The sequence below is a fragment of the Scyliorhinus torazame genome, chromosome 3 (genome assembly GCF_047496885.1).
Source record: "Scyliorhinus torazame isolate Kashiwa2021f chromosome 3, sScyTor2.1, whole genome shotgun sequence".
NCBI lineage: Eukaryota > Metazoa > Chordata > Chondrichthyes > Carcharhiniformes > Scyliorhinidae > Scyliorhinus > Scyliorhinus torazame.
The window spans coordinates 248322146-248338825 of record NC_092709.1 but is presented as its reverse complement, the minus strand read 5'-3'; the positions used below and the strand labels follow the sequence as shown (position 1 = coordinate 248338825).

The window sequence follows — 16680 nt, the reverse complement described above, 5'->3', positions numbered from 1 at the left end:
GAACTTTTTTCTAGTCATATCTTTGCAAAGGAAATAAGGATTTGTTTAAAAAATAGTAATGTCCATACAGAGAAAATGGTTCAAAGCAATTTCACAGCATTCTTTAACACTTGCTTCCTATCAATTTTTTATTTGGGAAAAATTACTACCCTGCTTCACAGGTCTATGCACCTCCTTTGAAGGCACCTTTATACAAGGCAAGCAAAATCACAGATCTGACATGAGATTAACTAACCCGGGTCGAGGTCTATATTTTTTGTCAGCAGCGTTCAATGTTATTTTATTCTTTCACTCTTTATAACCTTTAACTTCATCCAATTATGTTTCAGCAGTGCACCTATGACGGAAAGGAGGCTGCCCAGAAAAATCTGAATCAGTTTGTCCAAGGTTAGTATACAAATCTAATCATCTAATCTTGAATCTGTCTAGTAATTCCTAGGCAATTAAAAAAATACATATATTTTTCTCCCTCTCCTTCGGAGAAAAACAGAAACATACTCACCCTGTAGTGCAGTTGTTAAAAGAGATCACAGCAGTCTAGCCTCTCAATCTGGATCCCATTAATGTCACAGCACAGCAGATCCTACTTGGCAGCAGGTTGGTGTCTCTGCAGTTAACAACCTCAGCGAACTGCACCTCACCAGCTTGCTAATGTTAAATAAACTCACCGTAACTCAAGAGTTTGTTCCAGCACACAAATTGCAACAAAAGGATTGGTGTTAACACAACAGCCAGCGTGTAACTGTTTGAAGTCTTCAAATTGACTCTAGTATTACAGTATTTCATTTGGGGTAGGGAGGGGGGGAATGGAATTGGTGCTCCTCCTCCAAGACTTCCTAACCCGCCCTCTTAAATGAAGCATAAGATATGTCAACTTGTCAGCCTTATACTGAGACGAGACACTCTGCTGGTGTTTCTGAAGTTTAGCTTCTGTCTTTTATTCTCTCCTGCTATTTGAACCATATCTGACTATGCTTTTGGTCCAGACCTCTGCCCCCACTACATTACTAGTCAAGTGAACAGCAGAAACCCGAAGATGAGAGAAAATGATGCAATTGCTTCAGGGCAAAATGTACTTCTTTGAACTGCTGTGTGATGTTACTTTACAGGCAGGCTGAAAAAGAATGAAACAAATCTTTAAATAAATTATTACACTGACAGATGGTATAAAGTCGATACTTTTATAATTGAGTAGCATATTCTTATTATTCAACCTAGAGTTTTGGAAACCTCGGAAGTTTTTTTTTGCACCGGATCACTTTAAGGATTGCATCGTCTGACATGACAATTCCAGTTATTGGACTGTGGTTTGCTTCAAAATAACGATGAGAGTAATGACATTCCCTGATATTTATGTGCAAATGCCACAGCAACATAAAGCAAGGAGCAAATGTGCAGATAAACGCAAATATCCCAATGTGGAAATGGCATTTCGTGCACTGGCTCACCATTGTAATACATTGAAGAGCAAGAAGTTGTTGTATTAGCACTATAGATGCACCACATTGGGAGAAGGAGGCTCCTAAAGCATCCCATCTCGATTGATGGCAGAACCCAGCATGCCAGTACAAGAGAAAAGGCTGAAGTATTTGCAGCCATCTTCAGCCAGAAGTGCTGAGTCGATGATACATCTTGACATCCCCTGATTCCCCAACATCACAGATGCCAATCTTCAGCCAATTCAATTTACTCCACATGACTTCAAGGACGGGCCCTGGGAATCGCGGGGTTGGCTGAGGAAAGAGCAGTCACCGACAGCGAGATTGGCCTGCGTCGTAGGATCCACTGCCCCTTTACCCAGATGACCTGCCTCAAGTGAGTTCTTCATATCAGACAAAACGATCCTTCCCTCCCAGAGACCACATGTCCCTCCTCCCACAGGGTCTCCATCTGATGGGGCACGGCCATCTGGGGTCACACGTACCTGCCGCCCAAGAGAACAGCTTTAAGGATATCACCATCGAGGTGTCACAGCTGTCATCCCCACCCTCCACCAGCACAGAAACACGCACCTCGGTGGGCAACATTAATGGACAGGCTTCTGGGGCAGAATCTGGTGAGCATCACACAAATGCTGTGATACACATCAGGTGGAGGCAGGAACATCCAAAGGATGAGTCCAAGTCAGATGCCGAGCCTCTGTGCAAGGTTATCCCAGAGCTGATGCAGATGCTAGGCCGTGAGATTCAGGAGGTGATGTCAGTGACACTCCAGTGAGTGATTAGAGGAGCCCAAAGGCTACGGGTGCAGGAGATTGCCAACACTACTGGGGTGGCGACCGCAGTGGAAAGCCTGCGGCACGAGGTCAGCCTCATGAGTGGTGGTGTCTAAGGCAAGGTTGAGTCAGCATCAGCCATGACTGAGGGCCTCGAAATCATGTCCCAGTCGCTGAGGGATGCGTCCCAGATTCAGGTGGACATTGCCGGGCACTGCCGAGCGTTGCCCAGTGACTGAGGAGCATTGCTGAGGGCGTCAACACCATGGTGCAGATAACGAAAAGGCACCAGGGCCAGCAGAGCCTAATGGCGCAAAGTACTCTGGAACTCACTCCAGTTGTCCCTCCGTCCCATGGAGACCCCTAGGGCCATATGGGCACCATCTGCGAGGAGGGAGCGCTGGAGGCAAAACTGGTGCTCACCCAAATCCCCCCCCCCCCCTTGTAACACTGGCATGTCTCACAGTCAATGGGCAGAACAGGGTGGCATGGCGATTCCAGTGACACTGGTAAGTCAGCTAGGGCCATCCAGCTCCAGGCCCCCCAGAGGATGCCTGCCAAGGATATCAAAGTCCACAGGACACGAGGAGAAGCAGGCTGCCTCCACATCTGATGTGCATCCTGGAGTAACACCTAGATGTAGCAGCAGAATATGGAAGATGAAAAAGATTGAGATCACTGCGTGAGTACTAGGGGGCACTTGAAGGATTGGAGGGTGGCACCACCTGTAGCTAGAGACGATGGAGGTTTTGAATGTTCACTATTAAAACATGATACACCGGATACATGTGCAGCCTCTGTCACGTTAAGCTGCACCCCCATCCCCAGCTGCTGTCCACTCCCCCCACCCGCTAGTGGTCCTAGCACAAGATCCCCTGATGTAGACCCCATGGTGAGTGTGCTATCAGCAGAAAGACAGGAGTCAGACTTTGGCATAGACTGAGGGGCACTAGAGCATACCTCACAGTGGATTGCCGTCACTCTCCTGCCTTGTATATTGACCCGTTCGCTGACAGTGCCGTCACAGGCCCATCACTCTGGGGTGATGTTACACAGACCTTGGGAGGGTGGAACAGGGTAGTCAGGGAGGGGGACGGGGGATGGGAGTGGGGGGGGGTGAATGGGGAGGGGAGTTAGTGGGCAAAAGGGGGCAAGTTGATGGACAAAGCCTTGCCCTATGAGAAGCAGACGGGAATGAGGGTCTCCTTGACCCTCCAAACCCTCACCGCCACCTGTCCTCCATCCTTCAGCTGCTCCCACGGGTCCTTCCTGGGCTCATCCTCCAGCCCCTCCTTGCCCGGCCCCTCCTCATCCTCCTCAGATGAGGCCGCATGTCCCTCCTCCCCCTCCTCCACGTCGCCCCGTTTATATGCCAGGTTGTGACGGGCACAACAAACCATCACAAAGTGGGAGACACTCTGGGGGATGTACTGCAGTGCACCACCAGAGCAGTCAAGGCATGACCTCACAGATGCACTTATGGGCTGTAGCTTGTGCTATGCCGCACAAGCCCTTGCTCGAGTCCTGGAATGATAGTGGCATAAATGTTGAGGGCTGCTGTGACCTTCACGGCCACCGGAAACTGGTGTCCCCCTCCTCCAAGGGATGCGAAGTCTGCAAGGACATGGCACAGATGCTGCATTGTCTCCTTGTTGAGAGGGAGGCTCCTGCGGCACATGCTGTCTGTCATCTCCTTGAACAACCAACAATTCCTGTACACCTTGGGCCCTCGCCAGCATCACCCTCTGGGTCAGTCCTCTGCCTGATGGCCGGCTGGGTCTGCAGGGAGTGCAGTGGTCCTCTGCACATAGGATACTACCTCTAGCCTGCGTCGACGCTGCCTCCGCCTTCTGTGATGTCTGGCCGCCTGGATTGCCACCAGCACCACAAGGGCTGCCGCTGCGGGGTCGACAACACCATCCATCCTGGGGAGAGACCGACAACCAGTTAGGGCTTCCACCCCAGGACTCTCAAATCCCCAAACACCCTCACCCTTATGTATTCCGCCTTCTCTCAGAGTGTCATCCACTGAGCCAGTTGTGCTGGAGAACCTCGCTCAGCACATTCACCCCCTGCAACAGCAAGAGCCCCTAGACCCTTGATCTCTGGCAGGAACAAGCTCAGGTACCCCCTGACCCACAAACTTACCCTCTGGTCATGGTGATATCGCTGGTGCTGAAGCCCAGCTCTTGGGTGTTTGATTGTTGGTTGATGCCTCTGTGGTGCTGAGACCTGCAGGGTTCAGGTAAAGTGTCCAGGCCTCACAGTTTGATTGGAATGCCAGGCAATAACACTCGTCTGAGACATGGCATGTGTACCCACGGTAATGCACTTGAGAGCTGGTGAAGTCCTCACATTACTAACAATGCCAATTCCTTATTAGCAACAGCCTTCAACTGTGCAGCCAGAGGCTGCCCACAACCAAAGGGAGTTAAAGTGACCGTCAGCTTATAACCAAGGTCAGGGCTCTGTTCTGGAAGTGTTTGGTAGGACGGACAAGCAGCAGCTGAAGTTTCCCCTGTTATGGGTGTGCACAATATTGGAGGATGGCCTGCAGACCCCACAGTTGACAAGCCCCTCACACCCCCAGCCGAGGGGCGACCCCCGACCTATGACTCCCAGCCTCCCGACCAGACCCATCCCCCCTGAGGTCGCCCCCATCTCTCCGAGCACAGGGGAAGCAGTTCCAGTGCCCCTGGGCTGCATGCCAAGGAATGGAAATAGTGTCTCACTGACTCGGCGCCCGAGTGACATCTCGCTTGGGAGCCGGTTAGTTCCCAGGATGGCATTGTATTGGACTTCCATCTCGCTAATGTGATGGAGATTGGTGTTAATTGGTGTCAACTGGTGTCCCACCACATCTGGACAGGATCCGGAACCCTCCACCGGGAGTGGACCATTTTGATTGCAAACTGATTTGTGGCTGACACGGACACAGATTCTGGCTACTCCCGCTTATAACTGGCATGCCCGGATCCGCGCCGGACATAACGTGGCCATTAAATCATGCCCAATGTCTACTGGTAACAGGTAGTAAATCACTATGAGCTTAACGTGGGGGTTGTGCATGGTTCCACCATCACTCCCACAACCCTGGACCTGCACGACCCTCAAAGAAGGTCGTCCAGAACCCGACAAGTCTGGGGTAGGCCCAGAACATGTGGGTGTGGGTGGCCTAGCCTCCCTGGCATTGTTCACATTTGTCCTCCACCTCTGGAGAGAACCTATTCATTAGGGTTCTGGTTAGGTGTGGGCTGTGCACCACCTTTATCTGCATTAGGCTCAGCCCTGCACATGTGGAGGTGGAGTTCGTCCTGTACAGTGCTTCTATCCTAGTTCTTCCTCCCATTTTTCCTTTGACCCAACCAGGGGGGAGCGTATCTCCTCCAACAGTCACCTGTACAGGCCCCCGCAGTTCCCTCCTCCAGGTCGCCCGCGTCCAACAGTTCCTCAATTAGAGAATGTCCTGGTATCTGGGTGTACGTCATCATGTCCTTCCGGAGGAAGTTTTTGACCTGTATATGCCTTAGTCTGTTTCTTTTTCATAGTTGGAAACTCTCCATGGGTTTCTGTCGTCTGGTGTACATGTCCCTAACCATCAGTGTCCCCTCGTCCTGTCTCCACCTTTTGAAGGTGGCGTCTATTGTTGCGGGAGTGAGCCCGTGGTTGTTGCAGATGGGGGTCACAGTGGTCATCTTGGTTAGCCGAAGTGTTGTCTCATGTGGTACCACAGCCGGAGCATGGCTACTACCACTGGGGTTCTCAAGTACTTGGCCGGGGGAATGGGAGTGCGGTTGTGACTAGGGCTCAGCGGGATGTCCCTATGAAAGAACTCTCCCCCACCTTCACCCATTCTGCTCCCTGTTCCTTCACCCATCCCCTCACTCTTTCTGTTGTGACCGCCCAGTGATAGAACTGTGGGTTTGGGAGGACCACGCCTCCTATGTTTCTTTTCCTTTGTAGGACCTATTTTGGATTCCTGGATTTCCACCTCCCCCCACTCAAACACCATGATTGGCTTGTCTATCGTGTTGAAGAATACCTTGGGGATGTATTTCAGGATGGATCTGAACAGGAAGTGGAACCTGGGCAGTCCGTTTATTTTGATCATCTGCACTGCACCTGCCAGTGAGAATGAGAGTAGGCCCCACCTCTGCAGGTCCCTTTTGACTTCCTCCATCAGACCTTCTTTGAGTCTATGCCCAAGGCTGTGGGAGTGAGGGTGGAGCCATGCCCAAACGTGGCAGTCTTTGGGGTTTCAGATAAGCGAGGGGGGAGACATAAGCAAGCCACAGACAAAGGGGAAAAGGAGAGAGGGAGGGGAGACGGAGGGGGTAACATGGGGGAGGGAGCGCTAGCAAGAGAGCGCAGTGACAAAGCCTCGGGGATGAGCCTGCGGACAAGCGGAAACCCAAATAAAAATGTAAATACACAACTGTAAATACGTGCTCAGGCCACGCTGGAGATTATAACAGATGTAGGCTGACTGAAGGGGGACCACAGCCATAGCGGGAGGGTAGACAATTGCCTGGAAATATATGTGCTGATTTCTGTTTGAATCTGTCTCTTTGTTAATTTTCCCTTTTTGTGCGGTTATGCAATGTGTAACTTAACCTATGAATTGAATTGTGAAATATAGGGGGCGAAATTCTCCGTTATCGGCGGAAAGTCCGCCGATCGGCGCAAAAAACGGCGCAAATCCGACTTGCGTCACGTCGGAAAAATGGGTCGATAGTCTCCGGCCCGAAATGGGCTAGCAGCGACGTAACGGGATCCGCGCTTGCGCAGTGGTTCACGCCGTGCAGCGTCATACGCGCTGCACAGCGTGACGGCTCATAAGGCCGCGCTGCTCCCCCCCACCCGACCGCAACACCCGACCGCAACACCCGACTGGATGGCTGGCCGCCGCTCAGCCCCGAGGTTCGAGTCACGCGATGTGGAGGCGCTCCTGGACGCGGTGGAGCAGAGGAGGGATGCCCTGTATCCCGGGCACGGCCGCAGAGTTGCCCCACGCCACAGCCGGCGTCTGTGGAGGGAAGTGGCAGAGGCCGTCACCGCTGCGGCCCTGACACCACGGACAGGCACCCAGTGCCACAAGAAGGTGAACGACCTCGTCAGAGCAGGCAGGGTGAGCCTCCCCCATATCCCCCATATCCCCCCTCCCCCATATCCCCCCTCACACATATCCCCCATATCCCCCCTCCCCATATCCCCCCCTCCCCCATATCCCCCCTCCCCCATATCCCCCTCCCCATATCCCCCATATCCCCCCTCCCCCATATCCCCCCTCCCCCATATCCTCCCCATATCCCCCATATCCCCCCTCCCCCATATCCCCCCCCATATCCCCCCTCCCCCATATCCCCCTCCCCCATATCGCCCATATCCCCCTCCCCCATATCCCCCCTCCCCATATCCCCCATATCCCCCCCTCCCCATATCCCCCCTCCCCCATATCCCCCCTCCCCCATATCCCCCATATCCCCCCATCCCTCATATCCCCCATATCCCCCCTCCCCCATATCCCCCCTCCCCATATCCCCCCATCCCCCATATCACCCATATCCTCCCTCCCCCATATCCCCCATATCCCCCCTCCCCCATATCCCCCCTCCCCCATATCCCCCATATCCCCCCTCCCCCATATCGCCCATATCCCCCCTCCTCCATATCCCCCCTCCCCCATATCCCCCAAATCCCCCCTCCCCCATATCCCTCCTCCCCCATATCCCCCCTCCCCATATCCCCCCTCCCCCATATCCCCCATATCCCCCCTCCCCCATATCCCCCCTCCCCCATATCCCCCTCTCCCCCATATCCCCCCCTCCCCCATATCCCCCCCCTCACCATATCCCCCCTCCCCCATATCCCCCATATCCCCCCCTACCCCATATCCCCCATATCCCCTATATCCCCAAGTGAATCCAGCCCGAACCTTAACCTCTGCAATGCACGCGCAACCGATGGCGTGCATTCATATACCTGCCTAACGCTGTTGCCTTTTACCCCTCCCCCCCCCCCACATGAGAAGCGCGCACACAACAATAGGGAGCATGTGAGGACTGGAGGAGGGCCCGCTGATGAGAGGCCACTGACCGTACACGAGGAAAGGGCCCTGGAACAGGCTGGCGGACCTGAGGACCGGGAGGTTGCTGATGCAGAGGTCGGGGGCGTACTAGCGAGTGAGCCACCGACAGCCCGTCCCCATATCCCCCCTCCCCTATATCCCCCTCCCCGTATCACCTGATCACTGCCTGATGTCTAACCATGCATGCTTCATTGTGTATCGCAGGACCAAACGTCCAGGCACCCATCCCCGCAGATGCAGACCGCCCGCAGGATGCCCCTCGGAGACCACAGGAGACGGAGAGACCCGCACCCTCCAGCATGCGACGCCCGCAGGATGCCCCTCGGAGACCACGGGAGACGGAGAGACCCGGACCCTCCAGCATGCGACGCCCGCAGGATGCCCCTCGGAGACCACGGGAGACGGAGAGACCCGGACCCTCCAGCATGCGACGCCCGCAGGATGCCCCTCGTACACCACGGGAGACGGAGAGTCCTGGAGCAACAGAGAGACGACACCCCCGTCACGTGCGGGAGCGACCACCCAGCGACGAGGGGGGCAGCCACAGGCCCCCGTCACATCAGAGCCAGGACACCACTACCCAGGACACCACTACCCAGGACACCCCTACCCGGGACAGCACTACCCAGGAAGACGAAATACCGGACAGTGACTCAGAGTGGATGGGTGGAGACGAACCCCCACCCCAAAGTGCCATGGACTCAGAGTGGGACGAAGAGCACGAAACAACGCCACTGCTGTCACCAACACCCTCCGCCATCGCAGAAACACTCACCACAGTTGGGCACTTTAGTGATGAGGCGTCTGGTACACTCACTGGTGTGCACAACACAGCCGTCCCGGTACAGCAGGTGGAGGTAGGAGCAGCAGAGGGGCCGGGCGGTCGGAGGGCAGCCCAGGCCAAGCGAACATCTGCCGCCCAGATGGATCCCGGGTTCCTGCAGTTACCACACTCACACATAGATCCGATGCAACCACCGACCCGGAGACGAGCGAAGAGGGTGACAGGTGGCTTGCGGCGGCTGCGGTCGCAGGTGGAGGAGTCCACCCGCGTCCAGGAGCTGGGAGTGGTGCCGGTCATGCGTGCCACCCAGGCCGACACCGCACGGGTGGCGTCCGCGGTGGAGGCAATGGGTGCGACGGTGTCAGACATGGGGAACGGTTTGCGAGGCCTGGGGCCTTCCGTGCAGGCGGCGTCTGTGGCCCAGGACATGGCTGCCCTCTCACAGGAGGCCATGAGCCAGTGCCAGCGCCAGATGGCAGAGGCGCTCAACGCCATAGCCCAGTCTCTGCAGGCCATGGCCCAGTCTCAGCAGGCCATGGCCCAGTCTCTGCAGGCCATCGCTGAGGGCATCGGCGCCAGTGGCCATGCGCGAGCCGGTGTCGCACTGTCACAGACAGGGTTTACCAACCCCCTGGGCTCCATGGCTGCAAACCTGCAGACCCCTGTCGATACCAGCACGGGCCTCCAGGACTGGCAGTGCCAGATGTCGGGGGGGCGTTGGATGGCCAGTCCGTTCGCATCCCCCACCCATGTAGAGGCCTGGGGGCCATCGGGCACCCCGAGGGAGGAGGAGGTGGTGTGGTCCGTCCCGGCTCCCTCTGTAGGGGAGGTCCCGGTACACCGCGACACCTCGGACTCCCCCCCTTCCGTCCCAGGTGCATCGGGTGGGCAACGGGCAGGACAGGCTGGCAGCTCGCCATCCCAGTCGCCCGGGCCGCAGCCTGGCCCATCTAGGCCAGGACGCCCCAGGAAACGGCCGCCAAAGGGATCCAGTGTCAGAGGGCAGGAATCACAGGAGTCCACCTCCAGTTCTGCTGTACCGTCTGGGGAACCACGTAGACGTAGTCAAAGGGCCCGTAAGGCCAAACAATTAGACACTGTGTAAGTTGGCACGGGTGCAGGGCACAGATGAGTTTTAGGGGCTAGGGCACGTGCATGAACTCCTTTGGTTATTAAAGTCAATGTTACACCTACCGAAGCTGCCTTTGTGCTCTGTCCAAAGTGTGCGGGGGTGTCATGTACGTTGAGCGCAAGTGTGTGTGTGAGGGGTGGTCTTACCTCAGCCCCAGGTGAGTCTGCCCCCTTCCCCCTGGGCCGCCATCAACATCCCCCGGGCAGAGGACGGGACCGTGCGCTGCAGTGTCACAGCCGCATGCAGGGATGGTCCGGGTGGATGGTGGTACTGTGGCCATGGGTCAGACATAGTCCAACGATGTGGAGCCAGGAGCTCACCGCAGGGCGGGTTGTCATCATCCTCCATGGCCTGCGATAGACACGCGTCCACCCGCAACTGTGTGAGCCCGGCCCGTTGTGCGGCAGGTGCATCGGCAATGGGGTGGGGGGGGGGGGTGCATGCGGGTGGGGTGGGTGGGGTTGGGGAGGGGGGTGAGGGTGCTGGGTGGGTGGATGGGTGGGGGGTGTGGGTGGTCGGCTGTTGCCATGGTGTGCGGTCTGTGGCCATACTACCCGATTCCCACGCCCATCTAGTCAGTGAAGCGGGCGTCTATCAGTCTGTCCCGTGCCCGCTGGGCCAGCCGGTAACGGTGGACAGCCACCCGCCTGTGTCTACCCCGTCTGCCCTGACCATTGCCCCCAGCCCCCTCATCTGGGGAGGACTGGGCCTCTTCCTGCTGCTCCTCCACTCCGCCCTCCTCTGCCTGCGGCACATCGCCCCTCTGCTGGGCTATGTTGTGCAGGACGCAGCACACCACAATGATGTGGCCGACCCTATCTGACCGATACTGGAGGGCGCCCCCATAGAGGTCCAGGCACCTGAAACGCATCTTCAGCACTCCAAAGCACCTCTCGATCACTCCCCTTGTCACTACATGGGCATCATTGTAGCGGTTCTCCGCCTCATTGCGTGGCCTCCGTATAGGCATCATCAGCCACGATCGCAATGGGTAGCCCCTGTCGCCCAGCAACCAGCCCCTCAGCCGGGGATGGCGTCCCTCGTACATGCCGGGGATGGATGACCGCGACAACACGAATGAGTCATGTACACTGCCTGGGTGACGGGCGCTGACGTGCAGGATCATCATGCGGTGGTCGCAGACCACCTATACGTTCATCGAATAGGTCCCCTTCCTATTAGTGAACACGGCCCTGTTATCTGCAGGTGGCCGCACGACGATGTGCATCCCATCGATCGCGCCCTGGACCATGGGGAACCCGGCAACGGCAGAGAAGCCCACGGCCCGGGCATCTTGGCTGGCCCGGTCCACGGGGAAGCGGATGTAGCGGTGCGCCATGGAATAGAGGGCATCTGTCACTGCCCGGATGCACCGGTGCACCGATGTCTGCGATATGCCGGACAGGTCCCCACTCGGTGCCTGGAATGACCCCGTTGCATAAAAGTTCAGGGCCACCGTAACCTTGACGGACACGGGGAGAGGGTGTCCCCCGCCAGTGCCACGCGGTGACAGGTGTGCCAGCAGGTGGCAGATGTGTGCCACGGTTTCCCGGCTCATCCGGAGTCTCCTCCTGCATTCCCGGTCCGTGAGGTCCTGGTATGACTGCCGGGGCCGGTACACACGGGGCGCCCTCGGGTGCCTCCGTTGCCGTGGGGCCGCGATGTCCTCCTCCCCCTCCTCGTCCTGTCGGTCAGGTGTCCCTCCAGCCTAGGCGGCTGCCACCTGCCCCTCTGCGGCAGCCTGCGCCGCCTCTCTGGCACGCTCCTCCTCCTCCTCCTCCTCCTCCTCCTCATCCAGGGCAACATAGACATGAGCGGCTGCCACCACGGCGGCCAACATCGCTGGATGATCTGAAAACATGACGGCCTGGTGGGGGGAGGGGAACGACGACATGTCATCATTGCCCATATCCCCTCCTCCCCCCAGCCAGGTGGCATGGACCGCATGGGTCCAACTGTTGGAGGCTGGCACCTGGCCAGATGGACCAACTCACTTGCCCTCCCATCCCCCTCCTCGGCACGGACCCCCCCCCCAACCTCCACCCCAGCACGGACCCCCCCCCAACCCCCAACCTCCACCCCGGCACGGACCCCCCCCCAACCTCCACCTCAGCTCGGACACCCCCCCCCCAACCTCAACCCCAGCACGGACCCCCCCCAACCTCCACCCCAGCACGGACCCCCCCCAACCTCCACCCCAGCACGGACCCCCCCCAACCTCCACCCCAGCACGGACCCCCCCCCATCCTCCACCCCAGCACGGACCCCCCCCCAACCTCCACCCCGGCACGGACCCCCCCCAACCTCCACCCCGGCACGGCACGGACCCCCCCCAACCTCCACCCCAGCACGGACCCCCCAACCTCCACCCCAGCACGGACCCCCCCCCAACCCCCAACCTCCACCCCAGCACGGCACGGACCCCCCCCCAACCTCCACCCCAGCATGGACCCCCCCCAACCTCCACCCCAGCACGGACCCCCCCCCAACCCCCAACCTCCACCCCAACAGGGACCCCCCCCCCAAAATCCACCCCAGCACGGACCCCCCACCCAACCTCCACCCCAGCACGGACCCCCCCCCCCAACCTCCACCCCGGCACGGACCCCCCCCCAACCTCCACCCCGGCATGGCACGGAACCCCCCCCCAACCTCCACCCCAGCACGGACCCCCCCCCCAACCTCCACCCCAGCACGGGACCCCCCCCAACCCCCAACCTCCACCCCGGCACGGCACGGACCCCCCCCCCAACCTGAACCCCAGCACGGACCCCCCCCCAACCTCCACCCCAGCACGGACCCCCCCCCCCAACCCCCAACCTCCACCCCAGCACGGACCCCCCCCCCAACCTCCACCCCAGCACGGACCCCCCCCCAACCTCCACCCCGGCACGGACCCCCCCCCAACCTCCACCCCGGCACGGCACGGAACCCCCCCCAACCTGAACCCCAGCACGGACCCCCCCCCCCAACCTCCACCCCAGCACGGACCCCCCCCCCAACCCCCAACCTCCACCCCAGCACGGACCCCCCCCCCAACCTCCACCCCAGCACGGACCCCCCCCCCCAACCCCCAACCTCCACCCCGGCACGGACCCCCCCCCCAACCTCCACCCCGGCACGGACCCCCTCCCGGCACTCCCCCGGAGCCCAGCCTATTCTAACCACCCCCCCCCCGCCACACACACACACACACAACCCGAGACACACCTCTCCTCACGCAATCAGACTGCGGCCACGCCATTGCCTGCCCAGAGCCAACCCCCCAGGCCGTCACTCACCTCCACGCTGGTCGGCGTGAGCCTGGAGCACCGGGTCACGCCGATGAAAAGGAGGTTTGATTCACGTCGACGTGAACGGTCATCACGTCGACGGGACTTCGGCCCATCCGGAAGGGAGAATATCGGCAGGCCGAAAATCGGCTGCCTTGCGCAGACCCGTGACATTCTCCGCGGCAGCGGCGCCATTAACGCCCGCCGACTTTTCTCCCTTCGGAGAATTCGGCAACCGGCGGGGGCGGGATTCACGGCGGCCAACAGCCATTCTCCGACCCGGCGGGGGGTCGGAGAATGACGCCCAGGATGTGAAAACCCATAAAAACATTTTTTAAAAATAAAGTGAGGGTTGTAACTCCAAAGCCAAATGGCTGTCCAGCCTGGAGGCGGTTCTCAGGCTGGAGAAAATAAAATCTGCCATCCGGGGGTTGCAAGAGGACTTCCACAGAAACAGAAGGATGACTGAAGGGGCTACTGAGCTCTTCTTTAAATTGTAGCTCAACTGTAGCCTTGTCTCCCTCATTGGTTCAGAAACCCCTTCTCAGAGCACCAGAGTGGGATACTGCCTTGAGAGCCATCATCATTGAAGATTGGATGCCCTTATTACTAGAGGTACAGGGGGATCTATTCCAAATATGTAAATAATCCCATTCCTGTGATTGCCCTGTGTTCCATTGAGGTGATGCAGGCAGCACACAAAGTTTGTGCAGTCTGTTTATCGCTATGATATGTGTAGTCACAAAAACACTGCTAAGTGGCTACATGCTAAACTGGGGCATGGGTTCATGTGAGGCGAACACAAGTTAAAATTCGCTCCAAGTTTCTTAAAGCCAGCCTTTATCTCTTAAAGGGGAGGTGCATTCTGGTTATAGTGGACGTTGAAACCTCGGGCGAAATTCTCCGTAATCGGCGCAATGTCCGCCGACAGGCGCCAAAAACGGCGCAAATCAGTCCGGCATCGCGCTGCCCCAAAGGTGCAGAATCCTCCGCATCTTGAGAGGCCGAGCCCTAACATTGAGGGGCTAGGCCCGCGCCGGACTGATTTCCACCCCGCCAGCTGGCGGGAAAGGCTTTTGGTGCCCCGCCAGCTGGCGCGGAAATGACATTGCCGAGCGGCGCATGCGCGGGAGCGTCAGCGGCGCATGCGCGGGAGCGTCAGCGGCCGCTCACGGCATCCCCGCGCATGCGCAGTGGAGGAGGTCTCTTCCGCCTCTGCGATGGTGGAGACCGTGGCGAAGGCGGAAGGAAAAGAGTGCCCCCACGGCACAGGCCCGCCCGCAGATCGGTGGGCCCCGATCGCGGGCCAGGCCACCGTGGGGGCACCCCCCGGGGCCAGATCGCCCCGCGCCCCCTCAGGACCCCGGAGCCCGCCCGCGCCGCCTTGTCCCGCCGGTAAGAGAGGTGGTTTAATCCACGCCGGCGGGAAAGGCATTCCAGCAGCGGGACTTCGGCCCATTCGGGCCGGAGAATCGCCGGGGGGGGGGTGGGGCCCGCCAACCGGCGCGGCGCGATTCCCTCCCCCGCCGCCGAATATCCGGTGCCGGAGGAATTCGTCAACCGGCGGGGGCGGGATTCACGGCAGCCCCCGGCGATTCTCCGACCCGGCAGGGGTTCGGAGAATCTTGCCCCAGATCTGAAAGTATTTCTCCCAAGAAACAGTGAGGATTAATGAAGTGGCAGGCCAGAGAGAGGCCTTACAGCTCCTCCAATGCAGGGCTAGGGGGAGACCATAGTTCAGGGAATGGAAAGGATAACAGAAAAAACATTTTTTTTACATTACCCAATTCATTTTTTGCCAATTATGGGGCAATTTAGCGTGGCCAATTCACCTACCCTGCACATTTTTACGTTGTGGGGGCGAAACCCACGCAAACACTGGGAGAATGTGCAAACTCCACGCAGACCGTGACCCAGAGCCGGGATTGAACCTGGGACCTCAGTGCCGTGAGGCAGCAGGTCTAACCCACTGTGCCACCGTGCTGCCCCGACGTCATGTATCATGATGTCAGGAGCCCCTGCAGACATGCACTGTCAAGGGAATGGGAGCAGATAGCCACAGATTCCAATGTAAGTAGTCAGGCCCGAGGTTGTGGTTGCAGTTTCAGAAAAAGCTCAGTGAGTTCACATGAGTGGTCAAAGTCTGTAAATACATCTTCAAATGCTACTTCCTGTCCACTGCACCTCATACTGCTCAATGTACACCCCCAGCAATCACCCACCAACAAACTTCAACACTGGTGACTAATGCCTGAAGTTCAGATTTTCCACCTTGCCCCACACATACGCACTAATGCTGCACAATTCATACTCACAGCTTCCATGTACTAAGCTATGACAGACACATTGCATTGCAACACACTCACTGATATTCCTCCCTTTCTCTTGCAGGACAAGGTGGCACATAACAGGAGGTAGCAGTAGAGAAAAGGGCAGGAAACTGGCCCGGTTGCATCTCCTAAGCCCCTTGAAGGAGATACTGTTCTGAATTATTGGCTCCACCTTCATTGAGACTGTTTCAATCTCCAACAGCACGGTGACACAGTGGTTAGCACTGCTGCCTCACAGCTCCAGGGACCCGGGTTCAATGCGGCCTCGGCTGACTGTGTCGAGTTTGCACTTTCACCCTGTGTCTGCATGGGTTTTCTCTGGGTGCTCCGGTTTCCCCTCACAGTCCAAAGATGTGCAGATTAGGTGGATTGGCCATGCTAAATTGCCCTTAGGGTCCAAAAGGTTAGGTGGGGTTACTGGTATAGGGTGAAGGCGTGAGTTTAAGTAGGTGCCCTTACCAAGGGTCGGTGCAGGCTCGATGGGCCGGATGGTCTGTTGCACTGTAAATTCTATGACTCTATGAACACTGAAACCATCAGGATGACATCCAGATGGAGCGAGAGGCGAGTCAGTGGCTATGATTTTCCAAAATTCCTTTGATTCAGGAATGGTCCCATCATATTGGAAGTGGGCAAAGCTTACACCATTTTTTAAGAAAGGGGAGAGAGAGAAAAGAGTGAACTACAGGCCAATGAACTTTACATCAGTTGTTGGGAAAAGTCTGGATTATATTATTGAGGAAAGCTTAAAAATGCACTCAGAAAAAACATAGCATGGTTAGAACAAGTCAACATTGCTTTGCTAAAGGAAAATCCTAATTGACAAATGTATTAGAATTTTTTGAGGATGTAACCTTTG

At 57.6% G+C, this 16680-nt stretch overlaps 1 protein-coding gene and 1 long non-coding RNA gene across 2 annotated transcripts in view; one reads left to right on the top strand and one right to left on the bottom strand.

Moving 5' to 3' along the window:
- The window catches only part of fgf10a (fibroblast growth factor 10a), a 198106-nt gene extending 197348 nt beyond the window's left edge, over nt 1–758 (bottom strand). Inside the window, exon 1 of the mRNA XM_072497082.1 lies at nt 503–758. The gene's annotated coding sequence lies outside the window, so the exon portion shown is untranslated. The remainder of the gene's footprint in view (nt 1–502) is intronic.
- The window catches only part of LOC140409044 (uncharacterized), a 136166-nt gene that overhangs the window by 59902 nt on the left and 59584 nt on the right, over nt 1–16680 (top strand). The window contains exon 2 of the long non-coding RNA XR_011940267.1: nt 330–387. This is a non-coding gene — a long non-coding RNA (uncharacterized lncRNA). The remainder of the gene's footprint in view (nt 1–329; nt 388–16680) is intronic.